Source organism: Bombina bombina, chromosome 1, assembly GCF_027579735.1.
Source record: "Bombina bombina isolate aBomBom1 chromosome 1, aBomBom1.pri, whole genome shotgun sequence".
NCBI classification, from domain to species: Eukaryota; Metazoa; Chordata; class Amphibia; order Anura; family Bombinatoridae; genus Bombina; species Bombina bombina.
In genome coordinates, this window is record NC_069499.1 from 1278681222 (window position 1) to 1278699268 (window position 18047).

Here is an 18047-nt window from a genome sequence, read left to right on the forward strand (position 1 = left end):
ATAGGGTTAATAAGTGTAGTTAGGTGGAGGCAACGTTGGGGGCGGCAGATTAGGGGTTAATAAATATAATATAGGGGTCGACGATGTTAGGGCAGCAGATTAGGGGTACATAGGGATAATGTAGGTGGCGGGGGTGTACGGAGCGGCAGATTAGGGGTTAAAAATAATATGCAGGAGTCAGCGATAGCGGGGGCGGCAGATTAGGTGTTAATAAGTGTAAGGTTAGGGGTGTTTAGACTCGGGGTACATGTTAGAGTGTTAGGTGCAGACGTACAAAGTGTTTCCCCATAGGAAACAATGGGGCTGCGTTAGGAGCTGAACGCAGCTTTTTTGCAGGGGTTAGGTTTTTTTTCAGCTCAAACAGCCCCATTGTTTTCTATGGGGGAATCGTGCACGAGCACGTTTTTGAAGCTGGCCGCGTCCGTAAGCAACTCTGGTATCGAGAGTTGCAGTGGCGGTAAATATGCCTGTACGCTCCCTTTTTGGAGCCTAACGCAGCCATTCTGTGAACTCTCAATACCAGAGGTATTTAAAAGGTGCGGCCAGAAAAAAAGCCAGCGTTAGCTACGCGGGTCGTTACCGACAAAACTCTAAATCTAGGCGTATATTTTTTTATTTATGAGTCATTATTAAGGAAGTAATTTTGATATATAAATTAACACAAATGATGTTATGTTCTGTGTTAGTGTAGACCAATTTAATTTTACTTCTGTAATAAATGTGCTTTTTTAATTTTTTTTAAAATATGAAATATACAGTATCACACAAAAGTGAGTACACCGCTCAAATTTTTGTAAATATTTTATTTTATCTTTTCATGTGACAACATTGAAGAAATGACACTTTGATACAAAGTATAGTAGTCAGTGTACAGCCTGTATAACAATGTAAATTTGCTGTCCCCTCAAAATAACTGAACACACAGCCATTAATGTCTAAACCGTTTGCAACAAAAGTGAGTACACCCCTAAGTGGAAATGTCCAAATTGGGCCCAAAGTGTCAATATTTTGTGTGGCCACCATTATTTTGCAGCACTGCCTTAACCCTCTTGGGCATGGAGTTCACCGGAGCTTCACAGGTTGCCACTGGAGTCCTCTTTCACTCCTCCATGATGACATCACAGAGCTGGTGGATGTTAGAGACCTTGTGCTCCTCCACCTTCCATTTGAGGATGCCCCACAGATGCTCAATAGGGTTTAGGTCTGGTGACATGCTTGGCCAGTCCATCACCTTTACAATCAGGTTCTTTAGCAAGGCACTAGTCGTATTGGAGGTGTGTTTAGGGTCAATATCATGTTGGAATACTGCCCTGTGGCCCAGTCTCCAAAGGGAGTGGATCATGCTCTGCTTCAGTATGTCACAGTACATGTTCGAATTCATGGTTCCCTTTATGAACTGTAGCTCCCCAGTGCCGGCAGCACTCATGCAGACCCAGACTATGACACTCCCACCACCATGCTTGACTCTAAGCAAGACACACTTGTCTTTGTACTCCACACCTTTTTGCCGCCATACACGCTTGACACCATCTGAACCAAATAAGTTTATCTTGGTCTCATCGGACCACAGGACATGGTTTCAGTAATCCATGTCCTTAGTCTGCTTGTCTTCAGCAAACTGTTTGCGGTCTTTCTTGTGCATCATCTTTAGAAGAGGCTTCCTTCTGGGACAACAGCCATGCAGACCAATTTGATGCAGTGTGCGGCGTATGGGCTAAACACTTACAAGCTGACCTCCCACCCCTTCAACCTCTGCAGCAATGCTGGCAGCACTCATACGTCTATTTCCCAAAGACAACCTCTGGATATGACGCTGAGCATGTGCACTCAACTTCTTTGGTTGACCATGGCGGGGCCTCTTCTGAGTGGAACCTGTCCTGTGAAACCGCTGCTGCAGATCAGTTTCAGGGTCTTGGAAATCTTCATATAGCCTAAGGCCATCTTTATGTTGCGCAACAATTATTTTTTTCAGATCCTAAGAGAGTTCTTTGCCATGAGGTCAAAGAACAAGGGGATATGGGAACGCGCTGTAAAAAACAGCATATGAGAGGTAAATAACTATATAAGGAATGTGGATTACACAAGAGTATAATAAAAAACTTTATAATTGTATTACAATAAGCGATGCCGGCATCTGATACAAAGTAAAATAGTACAATTAAAATAGGATAAGAATCAGCATAAATTGTAAAACATCAGTGTGTAGTGCTGTAAGTAACTGAAAAAAATAATACTAATATGTTGCAAAATAACACAATGTTAAAATTGAAACAGAGTCAATGTTACCGTCCTTTCACAATCAGGCCAATGATTAGAGTGTCTGATCCAGCTGTTTATATGAATGCAGGTATAACTTGGATAATTCCCTCTGCGTTGTTTATAAAACAGCGAAAAGCTTGCAGTATCTTCTTTCAAAGACACATTCACAGCCGTATTTGCGTATTTGTGTCTTTGAAATTTAACTCACAGTCATTGGATACAAGCCAGAAGATACTGCAAGCTTTTCGCTGTTTTATAAACAACGCAGAGGGAATTATCCAAGTAATACCTGCATTCATATAAACAGCTGGATCAGACACTCTAATCATTGGCCTGATTGTGAAAGGACGGTAACATTGACTCTGTTTCAATTTTAACATTGTGTTATTTTGCAACATATTATTATTATTATTTTTTTCAGTTACTTACAGCACTACACACTGATGTTTTACAATTTATGTTGATTCTTATCCTATTTTAATTGTACTATTTTACTTTGTATCAGATGCCGGCATCGCTTATTGTAATACAGTTATAAACTTTTTTATTATACTCTTGTGTAATCCACATTCCTTATATAGTTCTTTACCTCTCATATGCTGTTTTTTACAGCGTGTTCCCATATCCCCTTGTTCTTTGTCTATTTTGGTTTGATGTTAGGAGGTGCACTTACCTTTTGGGAATAGCATTTGAGATTTGAGCGTTGTATCTTATACCTACCCTGCTGTTTTGCTTTGCCATGAGGTGCCATGTTGAACTTCCAGTGACCAGTATGAGAGAGAAAGAGTGTGAGAGCGATAACACCAAATTTAACACACCTGCTCCCCATTCACACCTGAGACCTTGCAATACTAACGAGTCACATGACACCACTGAGGGAAAATGGCTAATTGGCTAATTGGGCCCAATTTAGACATTTCCACTTAGGGGTGTACTCACTTTTGTGGTCAACGGTTAAGACATTAATGGCTGTGTGTTGAGTTATTTTGAGGGGACAGCAAATTTACACTGTTATACAGGCTGTACACTCACTACTTTACATTGTAGCAAAGTGTAATTTCTTCAGTGTTGTCACATGAAAAGATATAATTAAATATTTTTACAAACATGTGAGGGTGTACTCACTTTTGTGTGATTCTGTAAGTATTGATAATTATAGAAATTCAAAACCAAAAAAGTTTAAAGGGAAAAGGAAGTCAAAAGATAATGTATTTATACCAGTGTATTTATGGTACAACCTCCAGCAACAGACCTGCCTAACATAGGGCCCTGGGGCCAACATTTTTGGGGGCCTCCGCAAAGGTACTCAGTAGTAAGCATATTAATATACATACTGCTCTGTATAATGGCAGAGGTAGCAGCAACTGGGCAGATTGCATAGCAATAGAGTGGAGACTCAAACATATACAACATTCCTGTTTATTAGGAGAAAGGTACACAGGCAAATAGCAAGTAATGTCATGAAACAGATTATACTTGAAAACAGGAAAAAAAGGTACAGGCAAGTGTTAAAGCAAACTGTATAAACCAGTATAGCTGATGTTCAGGTGCAAGTTAAGATAGACAAGAGCCAAATTTTAAAATGCCCACTTAAGTGTCAAGGACTGGAGTGCCCGCTTCTGGGCCAAGCAAAAGGGAAAACCCACTTCTGGGCCCCGCAAAGTAGTGCCCACCTCTAGGCAAAGCAAAAGAAGTGCTCACCTCTGGGCCAAGTGAAAGGGAGTGTCCACTCCTGGGCCAAGCAAAACGGAGTCCCCTCTTCTGGGGCAAGCAAAAGCAAAAGGGAGTGCCCACTTCTGTGCCAAGCAAAGGGATACCAGGCAAGCAGCAGCAAACAGAGGCAGTGTTGGAGACAGGACAAACCATCTTTCCAGTTGCAAACCTCTTTGGCATCTAAGGTGGTAACAGGAGTTTGACTCCAGTGCCATTGTTGTCAGTGACATTGCTACTGTCACATTCTGGTCATTGTAATATTACAACTGTGATACTCTGGGCAACAGTAAAAAAAATGCTTTATTTGCCTGCCATTATAAGTGCTAGTGAAGCATATCATGCCTCAGACCAGACATATGACCTTCGTACATCCTTATGCCAGCTAATTTTTTTTATTAGAGTTATGGCCATATACTAGACCCTGTTGTCAGCAACACGCCACATCAAATTATTTAGATGAAGTGTTCCTATCCCATGTAGGCTAGAGTTATGCTATGTCACTAGATATATGATGAAGTCCTAAGGATATTATTTTCTTGGCTTAATATTGCCCATCTAGGAGCTCGCTTCTATTGAGCTGTTAAAAATGTAGCCGTAAGCTTTCGAAGCGGCCAACAGCTAAAAGTAAATTACAGCTCTATTTTAGTACCAGGTTTCTATTGAAAAAATTTCCGCTTTGTGTGCGGTCACTCTTTTCGTGTAGGTGTTAGTGTTGTGTTAACACTTCCACTCGATACCCGATTTCTAAAACATTAATAGGTTACTATGGTAACCCGACCTTACACTACACTCGATCGCATAAACGGCGCCGCATACAAGTGTGGCGCGTATATGTTCCCCGTCGCTCGCTGTTAAAATCAAACACCTAACACATGCGCAATATCTACCTCTCAAGCGCAAACCCCCCATCGCAATAACTAATAAATGTATTAACCCCTAATCTGTCAACCACCATATTGCAAAGTATCTATTTAAATTATTAACCCCTAATCTGCCATGCCCCCACAACGCAATCTAGGTATTTAAACTATTAACCCCTAATCTGCCATGCCCCCACAACGCAAATAACTAATCACTAAGCCCCCTAACCTAACACCCACTAAATTAACCCCATTACATAAATTAAAATTATCCTAAATTACAATTAAAATAATAAATACTAAATTACAATTAAAATAAAAAAAAACTAACATTACTTTAAAAAAAAAAAAAATAGGTTTAAATTAATCTAAAATTACAAAAAATAAGAGTCTAATAATACATAAAATAATAAACCAAATAATCAAAAATTAAAAAATTAAACCTAATCCCTATGAATATAAAAAAGCCCCCCAAAATAAAAACACCCCCTAATCTAATACTAAACTACCAACAGCCCTTAAAAGGGCCTTTTGTAGGGCATTGCCCTAAGTTAAACAGCAATTTTACCTTTAAAAAACCTAAAGTTCCCCCAACAGTAAAACCCCAACACCCACCAAACCCCCCAAAATAAACAAAACCTAACACTAAAAAATCCTAAACGAACCATCTCCATTTGTATGCCCTTAAAGGGCATTCATCTTAAAATTGCCCATTAAATCCATAATCTAAAAAATAAAAAAAATTAATTTTTTAAAAAAAAGCCTAAATCTAACCCCCAGATAGGTACTCACGGCTCCTGAAGTCTGGCGGTGAAGTCTTCTACCAAGCGGGACATCTTCTTCCATCGCTGCGACCTCTTCTATCTTCATCCAGGACCGCGGAACTGAAGACCGTTGACCGCGGAACTGAAGACCCGCAACCGCGGAGCCAAGGAGCGTGGAGGATCCTCTTAGTACGATCACTGCCGTACACTGAATATTGAATGCAAGTTACGTGTTTAAATATGGTGTACATTGCTATCCTATTGGCTGATTTGATTCTTCCAATTCAAATCAGCCAATAGGATGAGAGCTACTGAAATCCTATTGGCTGATTTGAACAGCCAATAGGATTTCAGAAACTCTCATTCTATATGGCTGATTTGAATTTGAAGAATCAAAGCAGTCAATAGGAATGCAAAGTACACCATATTTAAACGCATAACTTGCATTCAATATTCAGTGTACGACAGTGATCGTACAAAGAGGATCCTCCACGCTCCACGGCTCCATGGTTGCCGATCTTCAGCTCCTCGGTTGCCCGGGCTTCAGTTCCACGGTCCTGGAAGAAGATAGAAGAGGTCTTCACGATGGAAGAAGATGTCGCTACTTGGAAGAAGACTTTACCGCCGCAATTTAGAAAGTGAGTATCTATCTGGGGGTTAGACTTAGGCTTTTTTTAAAAAAAATTATTTTTTATTTTTTAGATTAGGGATTTAATGGGCAATTGTAAAAGAGCTGAATGCCATTTTAAGGGCAATGCCCATACAAATGCCCCTTTGGGGGCAATGGGTAATTTAGGATTTTTTAGTGATTGGCTTTTTTATTTTGGGCGGTTGGTGGGTGACGGGGTTTTACTGTTAGTGGGAATTTGATTTTTTTTTTAAATAAAAAAGAGCTGTTTAACTTAGGGCAATGCCCTACAAAAGGCCCTTTTAAGGGCTATTGGTAGTTTAGTTTAGATTATGGGTGTTTTTATTTTGGGGGCCTTTTTATTTTTATAGGGGTATTAGATAAGGTTTAATTTTTTTATTTTGGATAATTTGGTTTATTTTTTTTCTGTAATTGTAGACTATTTTTTTCTTTTTCTTTAATTTTAGATTTAAGTACAGTATTGTAATTTAATCTTAGCTTTAGTTTTTAAATTAATGTTAGGTTTTTTATTTTTATAGTAATTTAGGTTTTATTATTTTAATTGTAATTTAGGATTATTTTAATTTATGTAATGGGGTTAATTTAGGGGGTGTTAGGTTAGGGGGCTTAGTGTTTAGGTATTTGTGTTGTGGGGGAATGGCGGATTAGGGGTTAATAGTTTAAATTGATACTTTGCGATATGGGGGCATGGCGGATTAGGGGTTAATAGTTTAAATGAGATACTTCCTGTTTTACACCTAGTTGAGCTGGGTGGAATTTTTTGTTAATGTATCGGCAGCCTATGACAGTGTATTAATGGTTTGCGCAGGCATTGGAAATCTGGTATTATTTAAAGATTAGCGGCTTCTGATACTTTGTATGTGTCAGGGTTATGTTAGGACTATGTACTGTTCCTTTAAGTCCTGATTACCTTACCCTTATTTAAGGCCCCTCCTCACTCTAACCTATGCTTGGTAATTTGTTGCACTTGGTTTCCTCAAGAGCGTGTGAAAACACCTAGCCTTTCCCTGCAGCTCTGCTCGGATTTTTGCATACCCCTCTCACTACTCTGTGAGTTCTCCAGTCAAGAGACCCTGTTCATTTCAATAAGGTATTGGGGCCATACCTTCTATATCCTCCTTGGAACTTGAAGCTGTTCCTTCTCGCTGGTTCCCCTGCTGATCCGTTCAGCGTGTGACGTCAGACCCGGCATCCGGTCCTGCAGATTCAGCGTCTGCTCCTCTCCCTTCACAAGCTGTTTTCCTGTCGCAGCACCATTGCTCTCTCTGTGAGACTTTCCTGGTATTACTCTGGATCCTGGTCTGTATCTGTTACTTATTAACTGTCAGTATTATACTTACCTGTGTACTTAGATTACGGACTGCCTTATACTTCAAGTAATCTGCCTACAGGTGTTGTACGGACTTCCTCACAAGAGACATGTTTCTAGTACTTAAGGGCAAATATACTCAGTATTGATTCCTGTGTCTTTCCTCAGCTTATACATTCTGCTGCCATACTGTTTAATAGTGAAATACCTACTCGGAGCTTTTGACATATTCTCATACTCAGATCTGTAACATAGTAAGCACTATTTACATTTGTTGCCTAAGTTTACCAGCTATTCACACTGATCACACTCCTGAGCATTTTGATATTCACCCTGCAATATATAGATCTCTATCATGTGTGATTGCGGGTGTGTATGAATACTGTATATATATTTTACTTGTATGGGTTGTGTGAATGAAGTTTCTTTTGCCAAAGGATTTCAAATTAGCTCAAAAGTACCTTTGCCTATTTTCTGTACACTGCTTACATATCTTATAAGTTGCATGAAGGTTCCGTATCTCTCTGTATCCCTACAGTAGAGACCCTCAGTACGATGAGCTCAATAGGATTCTAATAAGTTAAGTCTTACTGAATCCGAGGTTTGGTGTGAGGCTGAGTGGTCCTATAAGAATAGGATACTAGTTCACCCATTTACAGTAAAATATCATTACAGTGATTCACAACCTTTACAGTATGGGACACAATAATGTTTTCGGCAGCCGGAGTCCGGTTGCCAAAATTGAGGTATAAGGGCCATTGAAAGCAGTCGGTGAACGATATTGCTTATGACAGCTTTTTTAACGGTTTGCGAGCACACACAAACCTAATTACGGCTCAAGAGAAAGAGCCCTATATTGGCAGGAGGGGCTAAAAAAATATTATTAATATTATCGTTTATTTGAATAGTGCTGCAAAATTTCGTAGCACTGGGTACAGAGATAGTGGTGTACAATGACAAGGGTTTGTGATAATATACAAAAACATAACAGACTTTACAGATCTAGTACAGAAGAAACAGAGAACCATGCTCTGAAAAGTTTGCAGTCTACAGTTTGAGAGTGCAGAGACATAAAGTTTTGGGTAGCTTGTCACATGGACTGTAATAGCAGCAGTGAATTAAGGCACAATCAGCTAGATTACGAGTTTAATGTTATGACTCAAAAAGCATTGTTATGGCCCATAACGATGCTTTTTCCCTACCGCTGCTATTACAAGTCTTGTCAGAATAGTTGTACCACACACTTTTTTGGCCATAACGCAACGTCAGTAACGCACTTTAAGAAAAGTCCTTTTTCAATGGGACTTCCATAGTGCCGGTATTACAGCCTAAAATGACAAGATTTGTACTGCCATCTAAAGTCAGTAGTTATGAGTTTTATGCTACAAAGCTGTACCATAACTCATAACTAAAGTGCTAAAAATACACTAACACCCATAAACTACCTATTAACCCCTAAACCGAGGCCCTCCCGCATCACAAACACTATAATACATTTATTAACCCTTAATCTGCCGCTCCGCCCACACCACTGCTATAATAAACCTATTAACCCCTAAACCTAACGTAACCCTAACACCACCTTACTTAAATATAATTAAAATAAATCTAAATAATACTTACAATTATTACCTAAATAATTCCTATTTAAAACTAAATATTTACCTGCAAAATAAACCCTAAGCTAGCTACAATATAACTAATAGTTACATTGTAGCTAGCTTAAGCTTTATTTTTATTTCACAGCTAAGTTTGTATTTATTTTAACTAGGTAGACTAGTTAGTAAATAGTTATTAACTATTTACTAACTACTTAGTTAAAATAAATACAATTTTACCTGTAAAATAAAACCTAACCTGAGTTACACTAACACCTAACATTACAATAAAATTAAATTAATTAAATACAATTATCTAAATTACAAAAAAAATAAACACTAAATTACACAAAATAAAAACTAAATTATCAAAAATAAAAACGACTTAAAAAAATAAATAAAATTGAATTACTCCTAATCTAATAGCCCTATAAAAATAAAAAAGCCCCCCCCCAATATAACAAAAACCCTAGCCTACACTAAACTGCCAACGGCCCTTAAAAGGGCCTTTTGTTAGGCATTGCTCCAAAGAAATCAGCTCTTTTCCCTATAAAACAAATTACAAACAACCCACCAACAGTAAAACCCACCACCCACACAACCAAACCCCTCAAATAAAATTCTATCTAAATAAACCTAAGCTAAACATTGCCCTGAAAAGGGCATTTGGATGGATATTGCCCTTAAAAGGGCATTTAGCTCTCTTACTGCCCAAAGTCCCTAACCTAAAAATAAAACCCACCCAATAAACCCTTAAAAAAACCTAACACTAACCCCCGATGATCCACTTACAGTTTTTGGAAGACCAGACATCCATCCTCATCCAGACGGCGAATTCCTTATCCAAGCGGGCAGAAGTCCTCATCGAATCGGCCAGAAGTCTTCATCCAAGTGGTCAGAAGTCTTCATTCAGACGGCATCTTCTATCTTCATCCATCCGGCACGGAGCGGGTCCATCTTCAAGACATCCGGCGCCGAGCATCCTCTTCAATCAAAGTCTTCTTCCAGAATGTAGGTTCATTTAAGTGACGTCATCCAAGATGACGTCCCTTGAATTCCGACTGGCTGATAAAATTGTATCAGCCAATCGGAATTAAAGGTGATAAAATCCTATTGGCTGATACAATCAGACAATAGGATTGAGCTTCAATCTTATTGGCTGGTCCAATCAGCCAATAGGATTGAGCTTGCATTCTATTGGATGTTCCAATTAGCCAATAGAATGCAAGCTCAATCCTTTTGGCTGATTGCATCAGCCAATAGGATTTTTTCGCCTTTAATTCTGATTGGCTAATAGAATTCTATCAGCCAATCAGAATTCAAGGGACGCCATCTTGGATGACGTCACTTAAAGGAACTTTCATTCTGGAAGAGTCATCGTAAGAAGAGGATCCAAGAAGAGGAGCGGGTCCATCTTCAAGACATCCGGCGCGAAGCATTCTCTTCAATCGAAGTCTTCTTCCAGAATGAAGGTTCCTTTAAGTGACGTCATCCAAGATGGAGTCCCTTACATTCTGATTGGCTGATCCTATTGACTGATCAATGAAAGCTCAATCCTATTGGCTGATTGCACTAGCCAATAGGATTTTTTGCCATCTGGATGAAGACTTCTTGCCGCTTGGATGAAGACTTCTGACCGCTTCGATGAGGACTTCAGCCTGCTTGGATGAGGACTTCGCCAACTGGATGAGGATGGATGTTCGGTCTTCCAAAACTGTAAGGGGATCATCAGGGGTTATTGTTAGGTTTCTTTAAGGGTTTATTGGGTGGTTTTTATTTTTAGGTTAGGTACTTTGGGCAGTAAAAGAGCTAAATGCCCTTTTAAAGGCAATAGCCATCCAAATGCCCTTTTCAGGGCAATGGTTAGCTTAGGTTTATTTATATATGTTTTTATTTTGGGGGTTTGGTTGTGTGGGTGGTGGGATTTACTGTTGGGGGTTGTTTGTTTTGTTTTTTACAGGTAAAAGAGCTGATTTCTTTTGGGCAATGCCCCGCAAAAGGCCCTTTTAAGGGCCATTGGCAGTTTAGTGTAGGCTAGGGTTTTTTTATTTGGGGGGGGGGGCTTTTTTATTTTGATAGTGCTATTAGATTAGGAGTAATTCAATTTTATTTTTGATAAAAAAAAATTATTTTGTGTAATTTAGTGTTTTATTTTTTGTAATTTAGATAATTGTATTTTATTAATTTAATTTATTTAATTGTATTGTAATGTTAGGTGTTAGTGTAACTCATGTTAGGTTTTATTTTACAGGTAAGTTTGTATTTATTTTATCTAGGTAGCTAGTAAATAGTTAATAACTATTTACTAACTAGTCCACCTAGTTAAAATAAATACAAACATACCTGTGAAATAAAATAACACCTAAGCTAACTACAATGTAACTATTAGTTATATTGTAGCTAGCTTAGGGTTTATTTTACAGGTTAGTATGTATTTAGTTTTAAATAGGTATTATTTAGTTATTAATAGTAAGGTTTATTTAGAATTATTTTAATTATGTTAAAGTTAGGGTTAGGATTAGACTTAAGGTTACGTTAGGGGTTAATATATTTATTTAGTGTTAGTGATGTGGGAGGCCAGAGGTTTAGGGGTTAATAACTTTAGTATAGTTTCGGCGGCGACATTGGGGGCATCAGATTAGGGGTTAATAAGTGTAGGTAGGTAATGGCCATGTTGGGTGGCGTATTAGGGGTTAATAAATTTATGTAGGTGGCAGTGACATTGGGGGCAGCAGATTAGGGGGTAATACATTTATGTAGGTGGTGGCAATGTTAGGGGCAGCAGATTAGGGGTGTTTAGACTCGGATTTATGTTAGGGTTTAAACATACATTTTTTTTCCCATAGACATTAATGGGGCTGCGTTATGGAGCTTTTCATTCCGCGATCGCAGGTTAGGCTTTTTTTTAGCTGGCTCTTCCCATTGATGTCTATGTGGAAATCGTGCACGAGCACATCAAAACACTGCTTGTATTTGGGTGAAGCATGGAGCTCAACGCAACCATATGGTTCCAGTAATCCATGTCCTTAGTCTGCTTGTCTTCAGCAGACTGTTTGCGGGCTTTCTTGTGCATCATCTTTAGAAGAGGCTTCCTTCTGGGATGACAGCCATGCAGAAAAAATTTGATACAGTGTGCGGCGTATGGTCTGAGCACTGACAGGTTGACCCCCCACCCCTTCAACCTCTGCAGCAATGCTGGCAGCACTCATACATCTATTTCCCAAAGAGATCTTCTGGATACGAGGCTGAGCACTTGCACTCAACTTCTTTGGACAACTATGGCGAGGTCTGTTTTGAGCGGAACCTGTCCTGTGAAACCGCTGTATGTTCTTGCCCACCGTGTTGCAGCTCAGTTTCAGGGTCACTTTTCTTATAGTCTAGGCCATCTTTATGTAGAGCAACAATTCTTTTTTTCAGATCCTCAGAGAGTTCTTTGCCATGAGGTGCCATGTTGAACTTCCAGTGACCAGTATGAGAGAGTGTGAGAGCGATAACACCAAATTTAACACCCCTGCTCCCCATTCACACCTGAAACCTCGTAACACTAATGAGTTACAAGACACCGGGGAGGGAAAATGGCTAACTGGGCCCAATTTGAACAATTACAATTAGGGGTGTACTCACTTTTGTTGCCAACCGTTTAGACATTAATGGCTGTGTGTTGAATTATTTTAAGGGGACACTCACTACTTTACATTGTAGCATTGTGTCATTTCTGCACTTTTGTGGAATACTGTATATATATATATATATATATATATATATATATATATGTGTGTGTGTGTGTGTGTATAGTGCTATAATTGTTTAGTTAGATTTCATGAAATATTTATTGCCATATTGCATTAACTAAATATTACATTACACTACTACTTTAAGACAACCTCTCCTAGCAACCAATAAGAACAAATAAGAGAGAGCTCCGTGGAAAAATAAGTTAACATCTAACTAATTCTCGGCTAGATTTAGAGTTTTGCGGCCAAAGGGGTGCGTTAGCTACGCTAGCTTTTTTCTGGCCGCACCTTTTAAATACCGCTGGTATTTAGAGTTCACAGAATGGCTGCGTTAGGCTCCAAAAAAGGAGCGTAGAGCATATTTACCGCAGCTTCAACTCTCGATACCAGCGGTGCTTACGGAAGCGGCCAGCTTCAAAAACGTGCTCGTGCACGATTCCCCCATAGAAAACAATGGGGCTGTTTGAGCTGAAAAAAAACCTAACACCTGCAAAAAAGCCGCGTTCTGCTCCTAACTCAGCCCCATTGTTTGCTATGGGGAAACACTTCCTACGTCTGCACCTAACACTCTAACATGTACCCCGAGTCTAAACACCCCTAACCTTACACTTATTAACCCCTATTCTGCCGCCCCCGCTATCGCTGACACCTGCATATTTTTTTTAACCCCTAATCTGCCGCTCCGTAAACCGCCGCTACTTACATTATCCCTATGTACCCCTAATCTGCTGCCCCTAACACCGCCGACCCCTATATTATATTTATTAACCCCTAATCTGCCCCCCACAACGTCGCCTCCACCTGCCTACACTTATTAACCCCTAATCCGCCTCACTCCCGCCTCAATAACCCTATAATAAATAGTGTTAACCCTTAATCTGCCCTCCCTAACATCGCCGACACCAAACTTCAAACATTAACCCCTAATCTGCCGACTGGAGCTCACCGCTATTCTAATTAATGTATTAACCTCTAAAGCTAAGTATAACCCTAACACTAACACCCCCCTAAATTAAATATAATTTAAATCTAACGAAATAAATTAACTCTTATTAAATAAATTATTCCTATTTAAAGCTAAATACTTACCTGTAAAATAAATCCTAATATAGCTACAATATAAATTATAATTATATTATAGCTATTTTAGGATTTATATTTATTTTACAGGTAACTTTGTATTTATTTTAACCAGGTACAATAACTATTAAATAGTTAAGAACTATTTAATAGCTAAAATAGTTAAAATAATTACAAAATTACCTGTAAAATAAATCCTAACCTAACAATTCGGAACAGCCAATAGAATGCGAGCTCAATCTGATTGGCTGATCGGATCAGCCAATCGGATTGAACTTGATTCTGATTGGCTGATTCCATCAGCCAATCAGAATTTTCCTACCTTTATTCCGATTGGCTGATAGAATCCTATCAGCCAATCGGAATTCGAGGGACGCCATCTTGGATGACGTCCCTTAAAGGAACCGTCATTCTTCAGTTGGACGTCGTCGGAAGAAGATTGATCCGCACTGGAGGTCTTCACGATGGAGCCGTTCCTCATCGGATGAAGATAGAAGATGCCGCTTGGATCAAAATGCTTGCCGGTCTGGATCGCCTCTTCTTCCCGGATAGGATGAAGACTTTGGAGCTTCTTCTGGACCTCTTCAGCCGCAGGATTATGGATCGCCAGCCCCCGCTTGGGTTGGATGAAGATTTTGGAGCCAGGACCGATCGGTGATACCCGGTGAGATGAAGATAAGGTAGGAAGATCTTCAGGGGCTTAGTGTTAGGTTTATTTAAGGGGGGTTTGGGTTAGATTAGGGGTATGTGGGTGGTGGGTTGTAATGTTGGGGGGGGGTATTGTATGTGTTTTTTTACAGGCAAAAGAGCTGAATTTCTTGGGGCATGCCCCGCAAAGGGCCCTGTTCAGGGCTGGTAAGGTAAAAGAGCTTTGAACTTTTGTAATTTAGAATAGGGTAGGGCATTTTTTTATTTTGGGGGGCTTTGTAATTTCATTAGGGGGCTTAGAGTAGGTGTAATTAGTTTAAAATTGTTGTAATATTTTTCTAATGTTTGTAAATATTTTTTTATTTTTTGTAACTTAGTTCTTTTTTATTTTTTGTACTTTAGTTAGTTTATTTAATTGTAGTTATTTGTAGGTATTGTATTTAATTAATGTATTGATAGTGTAGTGTTAGGTTTAATTGTAGGTAATTGTAGGTATTTTATTTAATTTAGTGTAGAAAAAGACTAGTAAGCGCAGAGTGTAATCACTAAACTCCTGAGTAACCTAAGGGTCCCTATCAAAGGTGTATAAAATCAGTATAAAAAATAAAATTTACCAGGAGCGCTAAAAAAAGCTAAAAGTGATATCCTAATATTAAAGTGCCAAGTGATAGTGCAAATGAGTATGTGCAAAAAGCATTCTAACGAGTGCAAAAAAAAATTTTAAACCGTGAAAACAATGTATTCAACCAGGGTTATATATCTTAATATAAGCCTAAGTATTATATAAGTGGTACAGATACGTCTGAAAAATATGTTTAAGTGTACAAATGTGATCCAGAAGGTCTATATATCTTAATATATGCCTATAAATACTAATGTCTCTAAAATTTCTTTTCTTAAAGTGCAAGAGTGTAAAAATGGTCCTCTGACCAAGCGTGTATAGAAACTAAAACAGTAATTATCAAAATAATTCTATGAATAAGTGCAAGTGTAGGATATACATAAAAATTTATTAATATATGGCCAAATATGCAAACATTATATGCAATAAAAACAGAATATAGAAGATAGAATATAAAAAATATAAAAAACGGACGTCTCCGTATAAAATCAGGTTGCCACCACACAAGATTTCCTAAATGCGTATAGTCATTCGAAAAAAACTTTCAGTCTTTGTGCAAAAAAGTCACTTTTCTTAAGCGAAAGTTTTCTATTTGAAGGGAAAACCTTTTAGCTTACCCCCAGTAGTTCAGTCAGATCAGTCCGTCAGTTTGGAATTACCGCCGTGGCGGAGTGACGTCACTCTTATAGGCGTTGTCCTCAATCCGTGATCCGATTGGTCCTTAGATCCCAGCTCAAGTTTCTAAGCTGCCGTGTTCAGTAAACAATCGTATCCGCTCTTTAGTGCTGAGTAGCACGCAGGATACTATTTGTAGTGTGCAGACAATTAGAGTAAGTGCTGGAACTCCTGATTTCACCTTAGAGTTCAGTGGGCGCTATATCAGTGTTTAAGCGCAAATTCCAATAGGTTTGTGAATGTCCATCTGCCAGGATATTAATATGACAGGAATAGGTCCACAGCTTAAGAAGAGTATTCAGCAACAACAGTACATAGCATCAACGCGTTTCTCCCTATACAGGGCTTTTTCAAGATAAAAAAAAATCTTGAAAAAGCCCTGTATAGGGAGAAACGCGTTGATGCTATGTACTGTTGTTGCTGAATACTCTTCTTAAGCTGTGGACCTATTCCTGTCATATTAATATCCTGGCAGATGGACATTCACAAACCTATTGGAATTTGCCCTTAAACACTGATATAGCGCCCACTGAACTCTAAGGTGAAATCAGGAGTTCCAGCACTTACTCTAATTGTCTGCACACTACAAATAGTATCCTGCGTGCTACTCAGCACTAAAGAGCGGATACGATTGTTTACTGAACACGGCAGCTTAGAAACTTGAGCTGGGATCTAAGGACCAATCGGATCACGGATTGAGGACAACGCCTATAAGAGTGACGTCACTCTGCCACGGCGGTAATTCCAAACTGACGGACTGATCTGACTGAACTACTGGGGGTAAGCTAAAAGGTTTTCCCTTCAAATAGAAAACTTTCGCTTAAGAAAAGTGACTTTTTTGCACAAAGACTGAAAGTTTTTTTTCGAATGACTATACGCATTTAGGAAATCTTGTGTGGTGGCAACCTGATTTTATACGGAGACGTCCGTTTTTTATATTTTTTATATTCTATCTTCTATATTCTGTTTTTATTGCATATAATGTTTGCATATTTGGCCATATATTAATACATTTTTATGTATATCCTACACTTGCACTTATTCATAGAATTATTTTGATAATTACTGTTTTAGTTTCTATACACGCTTGGTCAGAGGACCATTTTTACACTCTTGCACTTTAAGAAAAGAAATTTTAGAGACATTAGTATTTATAGGCATATTTTATTTAATTAATTTATTGATAGTGTAGTGTTAGGTTTAATTGTAACTTAGGTTAGGATTTATTTTACAGGTAATTTTGTAATTATTTTAACTATTTTAGCTATTAAATAGTTTTTAACTATTTAATAGCTATTGTACCTGGTTAAAATAAATACAAAGTTACCTGTAAAATAAATATAAATCCTAAAATAGCTATAATATAATTATAATTTATATTTTAGCTATATTAGGGTTTATTTTACAGGTAAGTATTTAGGTTTAAATAGGAATAATTTATTTAATAAGAGTTAATTTATTTCGTTAGATTTAAATTATATTTAACTTAGGGGGGTGTTAGGGTTAGGGTTAGACTTAGCTTTAGGGGTTAATCCATTTATTACAGTAGCGGCGAGATTCGGTCGGCAGATTAGGGGTTAATAATTGAAGTTAGGTGTCGGCGATGTTAGGGAGGGCAGATTAGGGGTTAATACTATTTATTATAGGGTTATTGAGGCGGGAGTGAGGCGGATTAGGGGTTAATAACTTTATTATAGTAGCCCTGTGGTCCGCTCGGCAGATTAGGGGTTAATAAGTGTAGGCAGGTGGAGGCGACGTTGAGGGGGGGCAGATTAGGGGTTAATAAATATAATATAGGGGTCGGCAGTGTTAGGGGCAGCAGATTAGGGGTACATAAGGATAACGTAAGTAGCGGCACTTGCGGTCGGCAGATTAGGGGTTAATTATTGTAGGTAGCTGGCGGCGACGTTGTGGGGGGCAGGTTAGGGGTTAATAAATATAATATAGGGGTCGGCGGTGTTAGGGGCAGCAGATTAGGGGTACATAAGTATAACGTAGGTGGCGGTCAGCAGATTTGGGGTTAAAAAAATTTAATAGAGTGGCGGCGATGTGGGGGGACCTCGGTTTAGGGGTACATAGGTAGTTTATGGGTGTTAGTGTACTTTAGAGCACAGTAGTTAAGAGCTTTATAATCCG